The sequence below is a fragment of the Pleurodeles waltl genome, chromosome 1_2 (genome assembly GCF_031143425.1).
Source record: "Pleurodeles waltl isolate 20211129_DDA chromosome 1_2, aPleWal1.hap1.20221129, whole genome shotgun sequence".
NCBI classification, from domain to species: domain Eukaryota; kingdom Metazoa; phylum Chordata; class Amphibia; order Caudata; family Salamandridae; genus Pleurodeles; species Pleurodeles waltl.
Genome location: NC_090437.1, coordinates 425,899,070 through 425,923,491, shown reverse-complemented (window position 1 = coordinate 425,923,491; position 24,422 = coordinate 425,899,070). Strand labels below are relative to the sequence as shown.

Genomic DNA, 24,422 nt, shown 5'->3' with positions numbered 1-24,422 from the left:
CACCTTGGTTTACAGAGGTAAAAACGAAATCACCTAATGGTATGATTTCTGTGGTAGCTCGAGCAGTTAGGCAAATCTCGGAAAAGTGCTAAGTATGTGTTGTGTTCCCAGTATCAATAAATGTGGACACACACTAAAAAGAATAACTGAAAACCAATTTACAAAAAAACTTCAAATTTTTATACATTTTGTAGGACAATCATCAAAATCAGGTAAGTACTTTTCAAGTTATGATTTTTCAAAGTATAGCAAAAATTGTATTTTTGTGTGTAATTACGTACCATAAGAATCAATGGAGAAACCTTTAAAAATGCATACAAAATCAGGTATTGGGTTTACCAATGTTGCCTTCTATTTTTAGGTTGAGGTCACCAAGGAGTCCTGTGGGCCAGTCGGAAAAGTTCAGGAGGTTCCCGGTTTAAGCGGGGGCAGCTGCTGAAAGTCTTGGAGCTGGTGCAGGACAGGTGAGGGTGATCAGACCGTTCTTCAAGGTGAGTCTGGTGGGTCCCTCGGAGTGTGGAGGTCCCAAGGGTTGGAGTGCCCTTAGAGCACTGGGGGTTCCCAATGCAGGGGCCAGGGAGATAGGCCAGCCAAGAGCTGTGTGCAAGGGTCACCTTGGAACCAGCAGGCAGGTCACTTGGAGGGTAATTTGCGATGGCCCTTAGATGTCCTGAAGTCCCTCGACTGTTTATTGCTTCTGGTCCTTGGAGAGTCTGGAGTGGACCTTTCTTGTGGGTGTCCGGCATTGAGTGTCCAGTGCCCTGGCAATTGCACAGTTTAGCCACTGGAAGTCGCAGTGGCACCAAACTTAGCACATTCGCAGGGTGTGTCCTTCGGGTTTGTCAGGTGATCTTTATTCTGGCCACTGTGTCCAGTTCCTTGGTCAGTGGCCGGGTAGTGAGCTGGAATTCACTGGTTCCTGCTTCATACATGCAGGGTCCTTCACTCTGGAGGGAGGTCCATGGCAATTTTCAGAAGGTAGGAGGTCCTCTGGGGTTTTGTAGAATCTGTCCAACGTCCAGTCAACCCCTCAGTGGCGATTAGTGTGTCCTGGTTGTAGCAGGCAGGGTCCTGGTCAAGATTAAAAACACTGTAGAGTGAAAAGTAAATAATGTTCCCACGCTCTACCTGAATAATGGAGGAAGGAACTTACTTAGTCCACTAGAGAAGGTCAACATGTTTTGCACCTCAAAAAGCCCTAACGGATCAATTGGCGCTTCATCAGGACCACATACAAAAAACTTCTCCTAAGCTAAAGTGAAAACTACATAGTGATCGAAGTAAGTTCATTTCTTCATTATTCTGGTAGAGCCTGGGAACAATATTTCCTTTTCACTCTACAGTGTTTTTAACCTTGACTGGCACCCTGCCTCGATCAATAAAGTACAGTTTTTTGGAGGTTCCCAAGCCAATTTTAAACTCCTTTTTCTCTCCAGCTTTTCTTTTTTTGCCTGTAGGTTTAAATCTATCCCTACATGCTCTAAACCACAGCACAGACTACCAATTAAGATCTATTGCAAAGAGCCCCATTGTGGGACCCATCAGACACTGCAGCACTGGTCTGACGAGGAGCAAGCCCTATGATGAAGCATGACATCTAATGGATGTGTGAAGGCTCCTGCTTCTATACATAGAGGTGCCTAGTGGTCTCATGACGTCTTTTTGGAACAGAGTACTTTTTTGTTTTGACATGTGTGTGGCCTCTACCTCTACCACAGCATCAGCCAATGCACAGGAGGCACTACACACATCAGAGGATGAAGATGTGGAAGTAATAACATTCACAAGGAAAAGCACCCAGTAGAACCAGTCTGTGCCACATGGACAGTTTCTGCTTAGTTCTGGGCTTAAGATTATGCCAGTGTTGTGACAGTAGAAAATGTGCCCTCATCACCTAACCACTGTTGAATTGTCTGCTACATGCTGTCATTGTCTCTTCCATACCAATTGGCAATTGTATGCACTCCTCACTAATGCACACTACTCCTAACCATGTCTCATGGCATGTCCCTCAACCCTGGACTCCGATTGTGCTACATATGGCTAACGTTCACTCATGGGGTCTGTGAAATGGATATTGTATAGAAATCACAATCACAATTGCACCTGTAAATAAAACACCTTGTACACATGTGGCATTTCTACGTTTACTGTTATCGATCTACTCAGCTAAAAGATAGCATTGTGTCAATCCATTCAGTGTGTACAGAATATCATTACATCAGTGCATGACTGTCAGACACTAGCCACACACTACGATCGGAACAGGAGAAAGCTGAATGATGGTGTTGTCGGCTACAACCAACTTACTTTGTACACTAAATGATTTTGAACCCATATCCTTTGAAGTAGACATATGGCACGTATGGCTCTGAACCCAATCAATGGGAATTTACCCAGATGACAGTATCAGTACAACTTATTTGTGTGGAAAAGGAAAAGCTAACCTTATCAGTGATGGCCACCTGTTAGTGTTGCAGGATACAGATCCTAATTTGCCTGTTATCAGATGTACCACACTTGCCAACAATGAAATAGCAGGACCCCACCAATGACAGGTGAAGTACCTTATTTGCCTGTCCAAGATAAAGAATACATACACATTGTGAATGGCTAAAACACTGGATGGCAAATGTATGCACTAGTAGACAGTATGTAGCAGCCATTCTGACAGCTCCTTGGTCACAGGGGATGCATATGGGAAAGCTGGGAAACCAAGACAGTAAGCATACCTTAGGCCATTCCCCCAACTTGGCCAGTGCACTTATGAGAAGCCCCAGGCACTGAATCAACAGGATTTATTTTAAATCCAAATGAATACCTAAATCCTACCCTATTCTAAACTAACCTACACTATCTATACTTAATTAACAACTATACCTATGTAACCTATTCTAAACACATATAACACTGCACTCGAAACATTGGCCCCCAACCCTTAAGAGACAAGATACAAGTAGGACAACATAAACTATGACTACGCATGTATTAACCTAACCTATGGCCTAAACAAATATATATCTTTTGGGTATTTGTTTTTTTTTGTTTGTTTTTTATGCACAAATACCCTGCATGACCTCCCACCCAACCCCCACAATAAAATAATGTAGAAAAACCCACCCCCACTATACTTAACCTAAGCTATGCCTACTCTACACTAACCTAAAACTACACATCTAAAACCCAATATAAAACTATGTAGAACAGTAAAAGGGATGGGAAGGAACTTGGATGTTGTGTGATACAAAAAAGTTCACTTCATGCCTTTCTTAATCTTCTTCTTGATGTATCGCAACATCCTCCAGTTCTCTGCTGATTCATCCTGCAATTTTTTCAGTCTGGCTAAAATCTTGCCAATGCCCCTTTTCATGTCCTGTTCAAACTTGTTTGGACTACTGCTGCAGGTGGCTGAACTGGTGGCTGCGTGACGACTAGTGCAGCTGACGGGGAGGGCCTTGGTCCAGCTGTGGCCCCCTGCACCTCTGATGACTTTGATCCAGTGTCCTTGTGTGGCTGCACTGGAGGTCCACCATGATCAAACGCACGCCATTCAGCGGTATCCGGTCTCAACCTCCATTATGTGGTGGTAGCATTTGGTCCTCTTGTGGAATGCTCAAGTCTGTTCTTGTGCCATGTTGGCAGCTGAAATATGAAGAGAAGCAAGCATCAGTATCAGCATTGGATGGATGTTGTACAGGCGTATAATGTACATTGCAACTGCAGATAACACATACAGTCCAACACACATTCCTCAGCAATGATTTATTCCTCATCTATGACTATTTCCTACCACCCATCAACAGTATCATGTACATGTCACTGGGATGACGGCAATCCATTGTTAACGAACAGGGCCCAGAGCTGATTGGACAAAATTGTCCATGATCAACATTTGTGTCTTCCAACTTGTAAGGATCGCATGCCCCAACAAGTCTGGATTTCCTGTGTCCCTGTGCATAAGGGTGGCTGTACATGCAATCCATCGCCTCGGATCCTGGAACAATGGACCAAGTGCTCCCAAAAGCTAGGGGTAGGAAGGGTACATCCTTGCCCATTATCCCTCCCTCTCCAGAAGATTCCCCTTTTGAGGAAGAGGAATCCTATCCCTGTGCAGAACCTACACCAGATGAGCTGGCAGCAGACACTGCTGAGCTTTTGGGTGCAGGGGGGCCTGCTAGGGAAGAGCTGAGTGTGGCACAGCAGACCTGTCCCACACTAGAGAGTTTGAGACAGCAAGCTGTCAAGCAGCAGAATGGGGATATCAGTGATACCCATAAGGTGTATTGGGAAGACAACCTCTTGTATACTGAGTTAAGGGACCCTAAACCTGAAGCTGCCAGGAGATTGGTCATTCCCTTGCAATACAGAGAATTTCTTCTTACCTTGGCACATGACATTCCTTTGGCTGGGCATTTGGGCCAAAGTAAAACTTGGGACAGACTTGTTCCCCTGTTTCACTGGCATCATATGTCAGAGGACACTAAAGAATTTGTCAGTGGCAAGACTGGTGTCACTCCAAAGGCCCCCTTAATTCCACTTCCTGTGGTTTGGGTGCCCTTTGAAAGGGTAGGGGTTGACATAGTTGGCCCCCTTGACCCTCCAACAGCTTCAGGCAATAGGTTTATCCTGGTGGTAGTGGACCATACCACTAGGTACCCAGGAAGCCATCCCCTTAGAGACCACTACAGCTCCTGCAGTGGCAAAGTCCCTCCTGGGAATCTTTTCCAGAGTGGGTTTCGCTAAGGAAGTGGTGTCAGACATATGTAGTAACTTCATGTCTGCATACCTCAAGGCAATGTGGAAGGAATGTGGTGTAACTTACAAGTTCACTACCCCTTATCATCTACAAACAAATGGTCTGGTTGAAAGGTTTAATAAAACTCTCAAAGGTATGATAATGGGACTCCTTGAAAAACTCAGAAGGAGATGGGATGTCCTGTTACCTTGCCTCCATTTTGCTTACAGGGAGGTACCCCTAAAAGGAGTGGGCTTTAGCCCCTTTGAACTCCTTCTTGGGTACCCTGCGAGAGGTCCCCTTGCTCTTGTTGAGGAGGTTTGGGAACAACATTTTAAAGCTCCTAAACAGGACATTGTGGACTATGTGCTTGGACTAAAATCAAGAATGGCTGAGTACATGAAAAAGGCCAGTAAAAACCTTCAGGCCAGCCAGGAGCTGCAAAAGCAATGGCATGACCAGAAGGCTGTCCTGACTCAGTACCACCCAGGGCAGAAAGTGTGGGTATTGGAGCCTGTGGCCCCAAGTGCACTCCAGGACAAATGGAGTGGACCACATCTAATTGTTGAGAAAAAGGGTGAGGTTACCTACTTGGTAGACCTTGGCACTGCCAAGAGCCCCCTTAGGGTACTCCATGTCAATCGCCTAAAACCCTGATCTCACCCTGCTCTTGGCAACTGATGAGGGACAGGAAGCAGAGAGTGACCCTCTCCCTGATCTCTGCTCCACCACTGAAGCTGATAGCTTAGTGGAGGGAGTAGTACTTGCAGATTGTTTTACTGCAGAGCAGAAAGATAACTGTAAAAATCTTTTAAGTCAGTTTTCTGAACTCTTCTCACTGATACCAGGTACCACTACTTGGTGTGAGCATACCTGTCAAAAGTAAAATTTATAGGCAGCCTGACCATGTCAGGGACTGCATTAAACAAGAGCTTCAGAAAATGTTAGACTTAGGAGTGATTGAGCCTTCAGAAAGCCCATGGGCTAGCCCAGTGGTGCTAGTCCCCAAACCTCACAGTAAGGATGGTAAAAGAGAGATGAGGTTTTGTGCTGACTATAGAGGGCTCAACCAAGTAACCAAGACAGATGCTCACCCTATACCCAGAGCAGATGAGCTCATAGATACACTGGCTTCTGCCAAGTATCTAAGCACTTTTGATCTAACTGCAGGGTATTGGCAGATTAGGTTATCAGAAGATGCAAAACCAAAGACTGCATTTTCAACCATTGGAGGGCACTATCAGTTTACTGTAATGCCCTTTGGTCTGAAAAATGCACCTGCCACTTTTCAAAGGTTGGTGAACACAGTCCTGCAAGGGTTGGAAGCTTTTAGTGCAGCATATCTATATGATATAGCTGTCTTTAGCTCCACCTGGGATGATCACCTGGTCCACCTGTGGAAAGTTTTGGAGGCCCTGCAAAAGGCAGGCCTCATTATCAAGGCCTCAAAGTGCCAGATAAGGCAGGGGAAAGTGGTTTATCTGGTCTACCTGGTAGGTGGGGAACAGATTGCACCACTTAAGGGGAAGATCCAGACCATTATGGAATGGGCTCCCCATTCAACTCAAACCCAGGTGAGAGCCTTTTTAGGCCTCACAGGGTACTATAGGAGATTCATCAAGAATGATGGTTCCATAGCAGCTCCTCTTAATGATATCACTAGCAAAAAGATGCCTAAAAGGTATTGTGGACAGCTAGCAGTCAAAAAGCTTTTGATGAGCTCAAACAGGCCATGTGCTCTGCACCTGTCCTAAAAAGCCCTTGCTACTCCAAGAAATTCATAGTCCAGACTGATGCTTCTGAATTAGGGGTTGGGGCAGTGCTATCACAGCTGAATACTGAGTGCCAGGTTCAACCTGTTGCTTTTATCAGCAGGAGGTTGACCCCCTAGAGAAAAGCGTTGGTCTGCCATAGAGAGGGAGGCCTTTGCTGTGGTCTGGGCACTGAAAAAGTTGAGACCATACCTGTATGGTACTCACTTTATTGTTCAGACAGACCACAAACTTCTACTTTGGCTAAAACAAATGAAAGGTGAAAACCCTAAATTGTTGAGGTGGTCCATATCCCTACAGGGAATGAACTATACAGTGGAACATAGACCTGGGAGTACCCACTCCAATGCAGATGGACTCTCCAGATATTTCCACTTAGACAAGAAAGACTCATCTGGGCAAGGTTAGCCTTATTGTCCCTCGTTTGGTGGGGGGTTGTGTAGGAAAGTACCATCTTGCCTGGCATGTTACCCCCATTTTTACTGTATGTATGTTTGTTTTTGCCGATGTGTCACTGGGATCCTGCTAGCCAGGCCCCCAGTGCTCATAAGGTATGCCCTGTATGTTTTCCCTGTGTGGTGCCTAACTGTATCACTGAGGCTCTGCTAACCAGAACCTCAGTGTTTATGTTCTCTGCTTTTAAAATTGTCACTGCAGGCTAGAGACTAATTTTACCAATTCTGATTGGCACACTGGAACACCCTTATTATTCCCTAGTATATGGTACCTAGGTACCCAGGGTATTGGGGTTCCAGGAGATCCCTATGGGCTGCAGCATTTCCTTTGCCACCCATAGGGAGCTCAGACAATTCTTACGCAGGACTGCCACTGCAGCCTGAGTGAAATAACGTCCACGTTAATTCACAGCCATTTTACACTGCACTTATGTAGCTTATAAGTCACCTATAGGTCTAACCCTCACTTAGTGAAGGTTAGGTGCAAAGTTACTTAGTGTGTGGGCACCCTGGCACTAGCCAAGGTGCCCCCACATTGTTCAGGGCAAATTCCCCAGACTTTGTGAGTGCAGGGACACCATTACACGTGTGCACTACATATAGGTCAATACCTATATGTAGCGTCACAATGGTAACTCCGAACATGGCCATGTAAAATGTCCAGGATCATGGAATTGTCACCACAATAGGGGTCTCCTCTGCAGCTACCGCTGCTGCCAACCCCTCAGACAGGTTTCTGCCCCCCTGGGGCCTGGGCAACCTGATCCCAGGAAGGCAGAACAAAGGATTTCCTCTGAGAGAGGGTGTTATACCCTCTCCCTTTGGAAATAGGTGTGAAGGGCCTTGGAGGAGTAGCCTCTCCTGGCCTCTGGAAATGCTTTGAAGGGCACAGATGGTGCCCTCCTTGCATAAGCCAGTCTACACCGGTTCAGGGATCCCCCCAGCCCTTCTCTGGCGTGAAACTGGACAAAGAAAATGGGAGTGATGACTCCCCTGACCAGCACCTCCCAGGGGAGGTGCCCAGAGCTCCTCCAGTGTGTCCCAGACCTCTGCCATCTTGAATGCAGAGGTGTGAGGGCACAATGGACAGCTCTGAGTGGCCAGTGCCAGCAGGTGACGTCAGAGACCCCTCCTGATAGGTACTTACCTTTCTCAGTAGCCAATCCTCCTCTGTGGGCTATTTAGGGTCTCTCCTGTGGGGAGTTCCTCTGCACTTCCTCTTTGACTTCTGCCAAGGATCAACCGCTGACTGCTCCAGCACGCCTGCATAACCGCAACAAAGTAGCCAGAAGACTACCAGCAACATTGTAGCACCTCATCCTGTTGGCTTTCTCGACTGTTTCCTGGTGGTGCATGCTCTGAGGGCTGTCTGCCTTCACCCTGCACTGGAAGCCAAGAAGAAATCTCCTGTGGGTCGACGGAATCTTCCCCCTGCTAACGCAGGCACCAAACTTCGGCATCACCGGTCCTCTGGGTCCCCTCTCATCCTGACGAGCGTGGTCCCTTCTGTCCAAATTTGGTGGAGGTAAGTCCTTGCTTCCCCACGCCAGACAGTAATTCTGTGTACTGCGTGAACTGCAGCTGCTCGGGCTTCTGTGCACTTTTGATTTCTTTGTGCACAGCCTAGCCCAGGTCCACAGCACTCCGTCCTGCATTGCCCAATTCGCTGAGTTGGACTACGACGTCATGGGACCCTCTTTTGTGACTCTGAATCAACCGTTGCCCTCAGATCTTCTAAGTGCCTGTTCAGGTACTTCTGCAGGAGCTGCCTCCTTTTGCATGAGCTCTCTTTGTTGCTGAGCGCCCCCTCTGTCTCCTCCTCCAAGGGGCGACTTCCTGGTCCTTCCTGGGCCTGGGCAGCACCCAAAATCCTCAAATGTGACTCTTGCAGCTAGCAAGGCTTGTTTGCAGTCTTTCTGCGTGGAAACAACTCTGCATCCTCCAGCACGCTGTGGGACATATTTTGACCAAAGGAGAAGTTCCTGGCACCTTCCGTTGTTGCAGAATCTTTGGCTTCTTCCACCTGGAGGCAGCCCTTTTGCACCATCGTCCGAGGTTTAGTGGGCTCCTGCCCCCCCGGACACTTGCGTGACTCTCAGACTTATTCCCCTTCCTTTACAGGTCCTCAGGTCCAGGAATCCGTCTTTAGTGTTTTGCTGTCAGTTGTTGTCCTTGTAGAATCCCTATCTCGACATTACTGTCATTCTGGTGTAGTAGGGTGACTTCACTCCTACTTTTCAGGGTCTTGGGGTGGGGTATCTTGGACACTCTTAGCGTTTTCTTACACTCCCAGTGATCATCTACACACTACACTAGGTCTGGGGTCCATTTGTGGTTCACATTCCACTTTTGGAGTATATGGTTTGTGTTGCCCCTAGGCCTATTTCTCCCTATTGCCTTCTATTGTGTTCTAGTGTTTGCACTTATTTTCTAACTGTTTACTTACCTGATTTGGTTTCTGTGTGTATATTTTGTGTATATTACTTACCTCCTAAGTGAGTATATCCTCTGAGATACTTTTGGCATATTGTCACTAAAGTAAAGTGCGTTTATTTTTAGTAACTCTGAATATTGTGTTTTCTTATGATATAGTACTCAGTGATATAAGTGGTATAGTAGGAGCTTTGCATGCTGCTCTGCTATAGCTACCTCTATCAGCCTAAGCTGCTAGAACACCTCTAATCCACTAATAAGGGATAACTGGACCTGGCACAAGGTGTAAGTACCACAAGGTACCCACTATAAGCCAGGCCAGCCTCCTACAGTAGTCGTATGCCTATAGGGACAAATTTAAAGGCAGAGAGATCATGAGCACTGAGGTTCTGATTAGCAGACCCTCAGTGACACAGTTAGGCACTACACAGGTATACACATTTAGGCCACAAACTATGAGCACTGGGGTCCTGGCTAGCAGGATCCCAGTGAGACAGGCAAAAACATACTGACATACATGTAAAACTGGGGGTAACATGCCAAGAAAGATGGTACTTTCCTACTCAACCCCCCCCAAACGAGGGACAATAAGGCTAACCTTGCCCAGATGAGTCTTCATTGTCTAAGTGGAAATATCTGGAGAGTCCATCCACATTGGAGGGGGTACTCCCAGGTCTATATTCCACTGTATAGTCCATTCCCTGTAGGTAGATGGACCACCTCAACAATTTAGGGTTTTCACCTTTCATTTGTTTAAGCCATAATAGAGGTTTGTGGTATGGTCTCAACTTTTTCAGTGCCCAGACCAAAGTAATGGTCTCCCTCTCTATGGCAGACCAACACTTTTCTCTAGGGCTCAACCCCTGCTGATAAAAGCAACAGATTGATAATGGACCTCTGTGTTTAGCTGTGATAGAACTACCGCTACCCCTAATTCAGATGCATTGTTTTGTACTATGAATTCTTTAGAGTAACAAGGGCTTTGAGGACAGGTGAAGAGCACATGGCCTGTTTGAGCTCATCAAAAGCCTTTTGACAGCTAGATGTCCATAATACCATTTTAGGCATCTTCTTTGATGTGAGGTCATTAAGAGGGGCAGCTATAGTGCCACAATTCTTGATGAACCTCCTGTAGTACCCAGTGAGGCCTAAAAAGGCTCTCACTTGGGCCTAAGTTGTAGGGGAAGTCCATTCCATGACGGTTTGGATTTTCCCCTGAAGTGATGAAATATGTTACCAACATACCAGGTGGCCTAGATAAACCACTTTCCCCTGCCTTATCTGGCACTTTGAGGCCCTGATAGTGAGGCCTGCCTTTTGCAGGGGCTCCAAAACTTTCCATAGATGGACCAGGTGATCATCCCAGGTGGAGCTAAAGACAGCTATATCATCTAGATATGCTGTACTAAAGGCTTCCAATCCTTGGAGGACTGTATTCGCCAACCTCTGAAAAGTGGCAGGTGCATTTTTCAATCCAAAGGGCATAACTGTGAATTGATAATGCCCCCCAATGGTTGAAAATGCAGTCTTTGGTTTTGCATCTTCTGATAACTTTGTCTGCCAATAACCTGCAGTTAAATCAAAATTGCTTGGATACTTGGCAGAAGGCAGTGTATCTATCAGCTCATCTGTCCTGGGTATATGGTGAGCATCAGTTTTTGTTACTTGATTGAGACCCCTATAGTCCACACAAAACCGCATTTCTTTCTTTCTGTCTTTTCTATGAGGTTTGGGGACAAGCACCACTGGGCTAGCCCAGGGGCTTTCAGAGGGTTCAATCACTCCAAGGTCTAACATTTTCTGTACCTCTTGTTTGATACAGTCTCTGACACGGTCAGGCTGTCTGTATATTTTATTTTTGAGAGGTAAACTGTTCTCCAGTGCCAATTGTATGCTCACACCAGGTAGTTGTACCTGGAACTAGTGAGAAGAGGTCAGAGAATTGCCCAAGGAGATTTATGTAGTTGTCCTTCTGCTCAGCAGTAAGGCAATCTGCTAGTATAACTCCCTCCACTAAGCCATCAGCTTCAGTGGTGGAGAAGAGGTCAGGGAGAGGGTCGCTCTCTTCTTCCTGCCCCTCATCTGTGGCCATAAGCAGGGTTAAGTCAGCCCTGTCATAGTAAGGTTTAAGGTGATTGACATGAACCACCCTAAGGGGGCTTCTGGCAGTGCCCAGGTCCACCAAATAGGTGACCTCACCTTTCTTCTCCACAATGAGATGGGGTCCACTCCATTTGTCCTGGAGTGTTCTTAGTGCCACAGGCTCCAATACCCACACCTTCTGTCCTGGTTGGTACTGTGTCAGGACAGCCTTCTGGACATGCCATTGCTTTTGGAGTTCCTGGCTGGCCTGAAGGTTTTTAGTGGCCTTTTTCATGTACTCAGACATCCTTGATCTGAAGCCAAGCACATAGTCCACAATGCCTTGTTTGGGAACTTTTGAAGGTTGTTCCCAACCCTCCTTCAAAAGAGCAAGGGGACCTCTTACCGGGTGTCCAAAGAGGAGTTCAAAGGGGCTGTATATCACTTCTTTCTGGGGTACCTCCCTACAAGCAAAAAGGAGGCATGGCAATAGGACATCCCATCTCCTCTCCTCCTGAGATTTTTCAGGAAGTCCCATGCCTTTGAGAGTTTTGTTAAATCTCTCAACCAATCCATTTCTCTGTGGATGATAACGGTGATGAACTTGTAGGTAACACCACACTCCTTCCTGGGCTGCCCAGACCCCAGGAGGGCAGAAGCCTCTCTGTGGGGTGGCAGCAGTGGTAACTGCAGAGAAAACCCCAGAAAGCTGGTTTGGCAGTATCGGGGTCCGTAGTGGATTCCCGGGAATGCATGGAATTGGCACCACATTACCAGATTTGGCATGGGGGAACAATTCCATGATCTTAGACATGTTACATGGCCATATTCGGAGTTACCATTGTGAAGCTACATATAGGTATTGACCTATATGTAGTGCACACGTGTAATGGTGTCCCCGCATTCCCGAAGTCCGGGCAAATGGCCCTGAACTATGTGGGGGCACCTTTGCTAGTGCAAAGTGGCGACATCCTGGTCCTTCTTGGGCCCAGGCAGCACCCTTTTTCCTTCAACTGTGACTCTTCAAGCTAGCACGCTTGTTTGTGGTATTTTGCCAAGGAAACAACTCTGCATCCTCCATCTCTCCGTGGGACATCTTCTGCACGAAGGAGAAGTTCCTAGCACATTTTGTTGTTGCAGAATCTTCAGCTTCTTCCATCCGGAGGCATCCATGTTGCACCTTCATCTGGGGTTTAGTGGGGTCCTGCCCCCCCGGCCACTTTCACGACTCTTGGACTTGGTCCCCTTCCTTTGCAGGTCCTCAGGTCCAGGAATCCGTCTTCAGTGCTTTGCAGTCTGTTGTGGTCTTTGCAAAATCCTCTATCACAGGGGAAATAGTAGTACTTTACTCCTACTTTCCAGGGTCTTGGGGTGGGGTATCTTGGCCACCCTTAGTGTTTTCTTACACTCCCAGCGACCCTCTACACACTACACTAGCCTAGGGGTCCATTCGTGGTTCGCATTCCACTTTCTTATAATGTGGTTTGTGTTGCCCCCAGGCCTATTGCATCCTATTGTATTGTACAGTGTTTGCACTACTTTCTGACTGTTTTACTTACCTTATTTTGGTGTGTGTGTATATTTTGTGTATTTTACTTACCTCCTAAGGGAGTATATCCTCTGAGATATTTTTGGCACATTGTCACTAAAATACAGTACCTATTTTTAGTAACTCTGAGTATTGTATTTCTTATGATATAGTACCTATATGATATAAGTGGTATAGTAGGAACTTTGCATGTCTCCTAGTTCAGCCTAAGCTGCTCTGCTATAGGTACCTCTATCAGCCTAAGCTGCTAGAACACTACTAATCTAATAATACGGGATAACTGGACCTTGCACAAGGTGTAAGTACCATTGGATTGGTGCCCACTATAAGCCAGGCCAGCCTCCTACAGCACTGAGGTGGAAATGTGGCAAAACTAGTATAGTGGAGGGGAAGGCTTTTTTTGACAAGAAAAATTATTCTATACTGTGAAAAATACCCCCCCCCCCAGAGAAAAAAAAAAAATGCAGTAGTGATCAAAGACATTTTTGCAGATACCATTGAGCAGTTTAGCATGCAGAAAACTATTCCTATAGAAGAAATTGAAAAGGTTCCAAGGATTACTCTTGAAAAAGCTGCAACTGTCACAGGGTTCCAAGAGTACATGTAGGAGGAAACCAAGAGTGTAGATTTATGTTTTTTAACAAATAAAGCTGCCAGTATCAACATATATTTTGTTTCTGCCCCTCCCCATTTTCCATGTGTGTTTTAGCAATGATGTGCATTGCAGTCTTTGCTATGTATTTATATATTTAATGAAATGTATTTACATAGTAAATAGCTAATAACATGCAAACCATATGCATTGTGCAGAAGTGATGTACAAATGTTGTATAATAAAAACAGTTGAAACAGCTTAGCATTTATATTTAGGTGCAGAACTAACTTAAAACTTCACCAAGGAAAGACATTTCAATAGATATTCACAGTGCCAAACTAAATTTGAAACCCACTGCCAGTGCTACGAAATTCCTGGGTTACCAAAAGCCAAGCTTGCCCTATTTAGATTCCAAATCATGCCAGGTTCATTGTGTTCTTTTCCTGAAATCTTGCAGGCTCCTTCTTCTCCCTACTTTACTCCTTTGTTACTCTTTGCCTAGTGTATCTTTCTCTTCCACCTTGTCTCCCTTTCTGCCATTCTTTCTTGTTCTTGGTGAAAAAGTGAATGCCTGGGGCAACAAGGTGACCATTTAGGGTGAACAGGAGGGGCATCGCAGCATAACAGACCTTGCAGTTCAAGCGGAATGGGGCAGTGGCAGCACAGCAAACTATGAAAGACAAGAGGGGTGCAGATAGACCACACAAGGCAGGCTGGAGGGGCAGTGGCAGCTCAATGGACCATGGAGGGTGAGTTGGGGCTAAGGCATGCACAAAGGACCATGGTGGACAGAAGGCAGGGGATTAGGTGCTGGGCTCAGATTAGAGAGGGCAGGGGATGAGGGCAGGCCAGGGACAGCAAGCTGACGATGCAGGGTGGAAAAGAAGATCAGTTGCAGCCCAGAAGACCATGGAGGGTAGGAAAGGGGCTGCAAGCTGTCCATGTAAGGGAGGCTGACAAGGGCCGGAGAAGTAAGCTGTCCACAGAGGGCTGATGGGATGGGGCAGTGTCCCGCACAATGAGCAGGTGCAGGGACAGCAAGCTGACCATTGAGGGCAGGCTGTGGTGGGTTGGCGACCTGCAGGGGATGGGCCTGTGCCAACCTCAGTTGCGAATGGCCGAAGGCTATGCACATTGGAGATGTTGGTTGAATATATTTTTAAAAAACACTGGACATTCGCTGAACAAAATCAAACTTTAAGTAGACCTTATAGTGCCTAACATTAAAAAATCTAAAAGTTCATACAAAAGAACAAAGGTTAATGTGACATTTGATCTGGTTATAATATCTTAGCTTACTTTAAGAAAACAAAAACACTGAAAATTAACTGAAAAAAATCAAAGTGTAAAAAAACGTATAGTTAGTCATTGAACAAGGTTATACATTAATGCTGAAAAAACAAGAAAACACTGAAATTCTCCAGTTTTAGGTCAGTGAACTATCTATAAGTTGTATCCCTTCCATGCACTGCTTACGACCTCATATATTACATCACTCATGACATGTTAAATTACATTATTGATGACATCACCAATGGCATTCTAAATTACATCACTGAAGACATCATCCAAACTATTGACCCTCAAATTACTCTATAAACTGCTCAATCATTTTATTTTAGAAAATAATGTAATCAGTAAAGGGACCAGAAATATTCACAGCATGTATTTACTGTATGTACATGTGTGCATCTCTGAAATACTAATGTGTAGTCCTGGGGACAAGTCTGATTCAGTATGGTAAAATGTAATGTGGTGCAATTTTAATGCAAATAGTACTTGATCTTAGCACGGTAGAAACTGAGATCAACTAATGTTAGTTGCAGACATACGTTACGAATAGGTTGTGGCTTAAATCAAAATCCTGTTACTAATTTTTATGAAAAAAAATGAAAGCTTATGTTTGCAATACATTATTCACCTGTGGATTTCTCTGCACGTGCTGATATAAAATATGTGCCATACAGAGCAATTGACAATTTTGCAATAAACTGAAGATTTATAAGGTACAGTTTGTAAAGTTCAAGTAAGGTTCAAGGAGCTCAACGAAAATTCTAAGACATTAAAAATTGCCGAAAAATGTATGATCTATGGGCATTTCAAAATGGTTCAAGTTGCAGAATGATTGTAAGTGATGTTGTAAAGGTGTAGGCCATTCTGCTCATTTCAAGAATATGTGTAAAGTATTTTTACAGAGGTATCGTATGAGTGGCTAAAACAAAGATGTGAAGCACTTAACTTAAAACTCTATGCCAGATTAGGTATTTAATAGACACATCTCATTCAGTTAAATAATGACCAAATACTCTACAATGACATTATGTTTTGTTATGTATCTTAGTGGTATATTGTTAGAAATGGGGTCTCTATTTGGCAGAGGTTTTAACTCTTGTATAAATAGGGACCACAATCCTAGTCAGGGTACGTCACAACACAATGCAAATAATCCTGTGCCCACCCTCTGGTAGCTTGGCACAGAGCAGTCAGGCTTAACTGAGAAGGTAATGTATTTGTGCAATAAATCATAAAGTAACACAGTGAAAACACCACAAAAATACACCACACAGGTTTAGAAAAATAGATAATATTTATCTGAATAAAATAAAGTCAAAACTATAAAGATCCGATAAGTACAAGTTAAAATATCACTTTTTAAAAGGTTTAAAATAGCCTCAATCCTTAGAAATCCATAGTTGTTTCTTTAGAACACACAGTACCTGTAATGCGTCAAAAATAACGAGGCACGGGGACTGCAGAGGAGGAGATGCGAGGAAAAAAATTGTGTTTCGTGAGATTTTCTAGCGTGGCACAGATGATGTTTCATTTCTTTCCACGCTGCAAGGGCTTGCGTCATTTTTCAGGCAAGCAGTCTTGGTTACTCACTGTGATATGGGGATATTTTGATGCCTAGGGATGATGAGCTGAAAATCCTTGACACGCTGGTAGAAGGAGCAGGCACTACATTGATCTGGTAGGCGATGCGTCTAATTTTCTGTCACAAGGCAGGTGCTACATCGAATTTCGAGTTGGGAAGTCACTGCTGCATTGTTCCAGTCAGTGGTGTGGCAATTTTTGAACCGCAATGCAGGATTTGCATCAAGTTCTTCAGGCGTTGCTTTGATTTTTGACACACAAGGATTTTCTTGAAGAGGTGAAGTCTTTGTTGGCCCTGAGACTTCAGAAACAGGAGGCAAGTTCAATCCAAGCCGTTGGAGAGCAAATCAGGGGGAAGGAAGAATCCTTCCAGTAGAGTCAGAGGCCAACAGGGCAGCACGGCAGCATTCCTTCTCAGCAAAGCAGTTCAGATGAGCCCTTTTGGCATCTATGCAGTTCCTCTGACAGAGTGCAGGTGTGGGACCAGAAGTGCCTGATTTGGTGGAAGACACAGACCCAGTTTATAGACCCAAAAATGTCTTTGAAGTGGGCAAAACTTCAAAATGTGGTTTTGAAGTGCACAAGTTCCCCTTTCAACCCAGTTCTGTCTTCCAGGATCCCTGTAAGGGGTTATCTGTCCTTTGTGTGAGGTTAGGCCTCCGGCCTTTTAAAATGAAAGTTGGAGGCCCTCCACCCTTCGTGCACAAAAAGACCCATTCAGTATGCAGATGTGACTGAGTGTCCTGTGCTTATGGTAGTTTGGGAGGAATACACAAGGGGAGCTGTCAACCAGCACAGACCAGACGTGTAAGGAATAGATGACAGTATGTGCAGAGATATTCCCAATAGCATTTCTAAAATAGTAATATCAAATCTAACTTCACCAGTAAGAAGGATTTTCTATTACCATATCAAACAAGACATAGCTACTCCTTCCAGATCAGAATCTATCGCTTAAGAGTATATGAGGGCAGTTCTAATGCTAGTCTATGAGAGGAGCAGGCCTCACCGTAGTGGAAAATGAATGTATAAGTTTTTCACTACCAGGAAATGTAAAACACATAAGGACATGTCCTGCCTTTGACCTATGGGACCCCTTCCCCTTTGTGAATGCCGAAAAAAATATTTTTTCAGAGCAGGCAGTGGTCCTATGCACCACTGCCTACTCTGAAAAAAACGAAACCAAATGGTTTCGGTTTAGTTTTCATTTTGCAGCTCGTTTTCCTTTAAGGAAAACGGGCTGCAAAATGAAAAAAAACACAGCTTTATTTACAAAGCAGTCACAGACATGGAGGTCTGCTGACTACAGCAGGCCACCATCCCTGTGAGTGCAGGGACTCGCTAAGGGGTCGCAAACTGCGACCCACCTCATGAATATTGATGAGGTGGGTCTTTGCGACCCCATAGCGAGTCGCAGAAGGTGTCTGAGACACCTTTCTGCATACAATTTTGCGAGTTGCAAATTGCGAGTCGGTCAGACTTGCAATTTGCATGTCGCAAAATTGTAGTTTCCTACATCTGGCCCTAAATACCTATATGTCTAACCTTCATTTACTGAAGGCTAGGTGTAAAGTTACTGTGTGTGAGGGAACCCTTGCACTAGCAAATGTGCCCCGATGTAGTCCAGGGCCAATCCACCAGACTTCATGAGTCCGGGGATACTATTATAAGCATGCACTACATATATGTCAATACATCTATGTAGCTTCACAATGGTAACTCTGAATATGGTTATGTGAGGTGTCTAAGATCATGGAAGTGACCCCCCAATCCAAATCTGGTATTGGGGGGGCAATCCTGTGCTCACTGGGGGCTCCACCATGGACCCCCAGTACTGCCAAACCAGCTCTCTCAGGTTTTCACAGCAGCCCTAGCTGCTGACACCTCAAAGGCAGGTTTCTGCCCTCCTGGGGATTGAGCACCTCAATCCCAGGAAGGCAGAACAATGCATTTCCTTTAGGAGAGGGGTGTTACACCCTCTCCCATTGGAAATAGGTGTCACAGGTATGGGAGGGGTATCCTCCCAGAGCTTCTGTAAATGCTTTGAACGGCACAAATGATGCCTTCCTTGCATAAGACAGTCTACCCCCGTCCCTGCTCTAGGGTGAAACTGGACAAAGGAAAGGGGAGTGACCACTCGAGAGCTCCTCCAGAGTCTCCCTGGCGTTAGCCCTCTTGGATTCCAAGGTGTGGGGACACTCTGGAGACCTCTGAGTGGCCACTGCCAGCAGGTGATGTCAGAGACCCCTCCTGATAGGTGCATACCTGGGTAGGTAGCCAATCCCCCTCTCCGGGCTATTTAGGGTCTTTCCTCTGGGTGTTTCCTCAGATTTGGTTTGCAAGATTTCTCCAGTACTCCTCTGCATCATCTGCTTCAGCTTCTGACCATCGGACCAACCGCAGACTGCTCCAGGAACTTCTGTAACTGCAACAAAGTATCCATGATAACTCCTGTGACCTGCAACTTCAGCTCAAGCCAGCATTTGCAACAGTTTCCAAGGTGTGCACGCTCTGAGGACTACCTGTCTTCACCCTGCAGCAGAAGAACCAAAGGAATCTCCTGTGGAATGACAGAGTCACTTCCCTGGTTTAGCAGGCACCCTTCTGCGACAACAACTGGTAGTCTGGAACTCCTCTCCTGATAATGAGCATGCTCCCTGGAACACAGGTGGTGGACCGTAGTGACCTAAACTGTCCAAAGGTCCAGCTGTCCAACTTTGGTGGAGGTAAGAGCTTGCCTCCCCGTACTGCGAGAGTACCCCTGTGCTCAATGTCTTCTGCAGTTCATTGGGCTTCAGTGCACTTCTTCCAAAAGTCCTTCATGCACAGCGAGCCCAGGTCCCCAGCACTCCATCCTGTGACGCACAGCTCCCTGAGTTGTTCACCGACGGCGTGGGACCCTCCAGTGTAGTGCTGTGACAACCACACATTGCATCCTCTTTGTCCCAATGTTCTGGGACTCCCGTGGGTGCTGCCTGGTCTTCTGAGGGCTCTCTGAAGTGCTGAGAGCCCTCTCTGTCTCCTCAGTCCGAGTTGAGACCCCCAGGTCCCTCTTGGGTCCAGGCAGCTCCTCTTTGACGCAAAGCCTGTATTTGCTTGCACCAAAGCTTGTTGGCGGAATCCAGCAACGCAAACAGCCTGCATCCAACAACTCGACGTGGGACACCTCTTGCACCGAGCAGGAACCTGCAGCTATTTTCTTTGGTGAATTTCTGTCCTTTTCTTCTAACCAGAGAATCCACTTTTGCACCTTCTTCCAGGTTGGCAGGGGATCCTGTTCTTCCTGGTCTCTTCATTGACTTCTGGACTTGGTCTCCTCTCTCCACAGGACTTCAGGTCCAGGAATGCATTGGTTGTTGCTTGCAGTCTTGCTTGCTTCTTGCATAATTCGTCATCACAACTTGTAGTGGGTTCAGAAGAAACTTGCTGCACTTTACTCCTGCTTTCCTGGGCTCTGGGGTGGGGTATTTTACTTACCTTTGACATTTTCCTACAATCTCAGTGTCCCTCTATACACTACACTTGACTAGGGGGAATTCGACATTTGCATTCCACTATTTTAGTATATGGTTTTTGTTGCCCCTAGGCCCATTGCAATCTATTGTATTTTCTACTGCATTATTCTATGACTGTTTACTTACCTGATTTTGGTTACTAGTGTATATTGTGTATAATACTTACCTCCAGAAGGAGTATTGCCTCTAAGATATTTGTGGCCTTGTGTCACTAAAATAAAGTACCTTTATTTTCGGTAACAGTGAGTATTGTCTTTTATTGTGTATAACTATTGTGTAACTATAGCGGTATTGCAGGTGCTTTTCATGTCTCCTAGTTCAACCCTGATTACTCTGCTACAGCTACCCCTAGAAAGCCTAAGTTGGTAGAACACTGCTTACATTTCACTAATAAGGGATAACTGGACCTGGTATAAGGTGCAAGTACCTTAGCTACCCACTACAAACCAGGCCAGCCTCCTACAGTTTACTCCAGATGTGCACTCTGCCCTGTTTCATGCAAGCGCTCCCCCGTGGCTACCCACCCATACCCCCCGGTCGTGGATTGAAGGGGAATCCCTTCCCCTTCCACCCCTGACCCCACCTCGACAATCTGATGACATCAGCGCGTTCACAACGCGCCGACGTCATCAAGTATTGACGGGACGCGCTGGAAGCCATTTGCTTCCAGCGCGTGAGGGGTGAGTACTCAGAAGAGGTGAGTCCTTCCCTTTTTGAGGGTTGGGGGGGGGGAAACAGACAAGGGGGGAAAGGAAAGGGTTTTTCCTTCCCCTGTGCCTGTTTTCAGTCGATTCCTGCTGCACGATCGCAGGCAGGGTCCGCGATCGTTTTCTGTCCGAGAGTGTTCTTCTGATGAGGAAGCTACTCTCAGTGCAGATGAAGGGCCTGTGTTAGAGGAGGACATTGATGTGCCAAGAGTGCAGCAGCCTGGGGCTGAAGGGTTTCCCATTAGAATACCTGACACCTGGACTGCCCCAAACATGGAGCAGCTACAGTTACCTACATTTACTGGTCTCCCAGGGTGTAGAGTCAATACGGAAAACTTTTTGCCTGTCCATTTCTTTCACTTGTTTATGGACGATTTGTTTTTGGAAGAGATTGTGGAGCAGACTAATTTGTATGCAGAGCAATATTTGAGGGACAACGCTGCCAGACTTAGGCCTCATTCTAGAGCTACTCAGTGGGTTCCCACATATCTGGAAGAGATGAAAACGTTTTTAGGTTTGACTTTTTTGATGGGGTTGATCAGGAAGCCGTCACTGGCTTCTTATTGGGCTACTAGTCCCTTGATGGCAACGGCTATATTTCCTGCAACTATGACACGTAATCGCTATTTGCTTCTTCTTCGTATGCTGCATTTTGTAGACAATGCTTTAGCCTTGCCACAAGATCACCCTGATTGTGACCGTCTTTTTAAGATTAGGCCTGTCCTTGATCATTTTGTAGATCGGTTTTCAGAGGTCTATGTTCCAGGCTAAGAGATAAGTGTGGACGAGTCTTTGGTCCTTTTCAAGGGACGTTTATTTTTTAAGCAGTACATTCCTAGTAAGAGGGCACGGTATGGGATTAAATTGTATATGCTGTCAGACAGCAGTACAGGATATGTGTATAATTTCCGGGTCTACACTGGTAGGGATTCCAGTATTGACCCTCCTGGTTGTCCGGCCACTTTTGGAGTTAGCGAAAAAATTGTGTGGAAACTTGGTAGACGACTGTTTAACAAATGTCACCATTTGTACGGAGATAATTTCTACATTGGAGTGCAGTTGTTCAAGGAGTTGTTTAGAGTGGACACTGTTGCTTGTGGCACAATCTGTTCTAACCGGAAAGGCTATCCAAGGGAGCTTGTCTGTAAAAAACTTGAGAGGGGACAGTGCAGTGCCTTGCGGAATAATGAGCTGCTAGCTCTGAAATTTTCAGACAGGAGGGATGTGTACATGCTATCTACCATCCATGATGAGAATACTTCCCCTGTGACTGTTTGGGGTCAGGTTGCGAAAGTGCGCAAACCTGCATGCATTTTGGACTACAATAGGCACATGGGTGGTGTTGATAGAGTAGATCAGAGGTTGGAACCTTACACTGCTCTTCGTAAGTCTTACGTGAGGTATAAAAAGTTGGCCCTACATTTATTTCATTTGGCAACTTTTAATGCTTTTATTGTGTTCAAGGATTGTTCACCTGAGTCAAGGATGACATTTGTTAAATTTCAGGAGTCAGTGATAGAGAGCCTTATTGTGGTGGAACGGGCAAGAGATCCTAGAGTAGAAATGGTGGAGGAAGTGGCTAGATTGAAAGATCGCCACTTTCCAGATCACATTCCTCCCACTCCCGAAAAAGACTTGCCCACAAAGAAATGTAGAGTATGTGCCCGGAGAGCAATCCAGAGGGAGAGCCGGATGTACTGCCCTGAATGCCCTTCAAAGCCTGGGCTGTGTGGGCCCGGCTGTTTTAGAAGTTACCACACTAGGAAACTATTTTGGGAAATACCGTGAGCGTAAACTGCCTGTTCAATATTTTCATATGTTCAGTTTCACGGTTGGCATTGCTGTCATGTATTTAGTTAGAGCTTTTGTGTTTGTAGTTTTGTACTTCTTTCATAATTAGTCAGTGGTTTCTTTGTTGTTTATAAACAAAAAAAAATGATGTTGGTGTGCGTGGGGTGGCGCTTGGCTGCCGGTGTGCGTGGGGTGGCGCTTGGCTGGCAGTGTGCGTGGGGTGGCGCTTGGTTGCTGGTGTGCGTGGGGTGGCGCTTGGCTGGCGCTGTGCTTGGGGTGGCGCTTGGCTGGCGGTGTGCGTATGCGTGGGGTGGCTCTTGGCTGGCGGTATGGGTGGTGTGGCGCTTGGCTGGCGGTGTGCTTTAGGTGGTGCTTGGCTGGTGGTGTGCTTGGGGTGGCGTTGGCTGGCGGTGTGCGTGGGGTGGCGCTTGGCTAGCGGTATGGGTGGTGTGGCGCTTGGCTGGTGGTGTGCTTGGGGTGACGCTTGCCTGGCGGTGTGCTTGGGGTGGTGCTTGGCTGGCAGTGTGCGTGGGGTGGCGCTTGGCTGGCGGTGTGAGTGGGGTGGCGCTTGGCTGGCGGTATGGGTGGGGTGGCGCTTGGCTAGCGGTGCCAGCCAAACGCCAGTCCACACACTCATCAGCTCGTGTGATTGCTGTATCAGGCATGTGGGTGTATGAAAGTGATGGGCCCTTGACTGGCGCTGTCTGTCAATGCAAGTGTTGTAATGTGCTGGGCCCATGGCTGGTGGCGTGAATGGTCCTGTGCATGTCATGTATGAAAGGTGTGTCAATGGACTGTAAAGCGGTTGGTGCCTTGCCATGTCTTTACAGCTCACAAGCTGTGAGTCATTGGTTCAGTTTTTTGGCCTTTCAGTTATTACCAGTGCATTTCACTTTTGTGAAATCTCTTGTTAATAAAATTTGATCTACTGAACCATCACTCACCCTCGTGCCAAATCCAACCAGAATGTGTGGTAGGTGTCTCAGGTGGGACCCGGATGATGAAGCATGCCACCAACTTGGTTGGTGGGTGAGGGGTCTTTTTCACATAACCTAAGTGCGTTTCTTTTCACAATTTTAGTGTTTGGCACCTCACAGACGTATGTGGACACATCAAAATGATATATTACAATACTACCTGTGTTTGGGGGGGGTGGGGGCACCTATGTTTTTGGTCCTGGGTGTGGCCTTCATCTAGGGAAACCTACCAAACCCTGACATTTTTTTAAACTAGAGACCCCAAGGAGTCCAGGGAGGTGTGGCTTGCGTGGATCCCCCAACATTGTCTTACCCAGACTCCTCTGCAAACCTCAAAATTTGCTTAATAAAGCATATTTTCCTGACTTTTGTTTGTACGATCACCGCTCCAGCACAAAATTCCTACTCCCCAGTGTTCCCCTCAGCCTCCCAAGTAAAATGACACCTCACTTGTGTGGGTTCTTAAAGCAGATTCAGCCTAAAGATGTATAAAAGAAGAATATGTGCTTATCAACTCGCTGTGCTATCCCCATAATCTCTACAAGTTTGTGGCCTTTTTCTGTTGCAGGCACATGTCCCACACCCACAAGTGAGGTATCATTTTTATCGGGAGACTCGGGGCAACAGTGGGTGGAAGTCACCCCATCTTGGATTCCCCTAGGTCTCTAGTTTTCAAAAATACACAGGTTTGGTAGGTTTCCCTAGGTGCCAGCTGAGCTAGAGGCCAAAATCTACAGGTAGGCACTTTACAAAAAACACCTCTGTTTTCTGTAGAAAAATGGGATGTGTCCACGTTGTGTTTTGGGGCATTTCCTGTCGCGGGCGCTAGGCCTACCCACACAACTGAGGTACAATTTTTATCGGGAGACTTGGGGGAACGCTGGGTGGAAGGAAATTTATGGCTCCTCTCAGATTCCAGAACTTTCTGTCACCGAAA

General features: G+C 46.1%; 1 long non-coding RNA gene across 1 annotated transcript in view; it reads right to left on the bottom strand.

Annotated features, from left to right (window-relative positions):
- Positions 1-287: 287 nt before the first annotated feature.
- LOC138300781 (uncharacterized) overlaps positions 288-24,422 on the bottom strand; it is a 148,497-nt gene continuing 124,362 nt past the window's right edge. Inside the window, exon 4 of the long non-coding RNA XR_011205004.1 lies at positions 288-3,642. This is a non-coding gene — a long non-coding RNA (uncharacterized lncRNA). The remainder of the gene's footprint in view (positions 3,643-24,422) is intronic.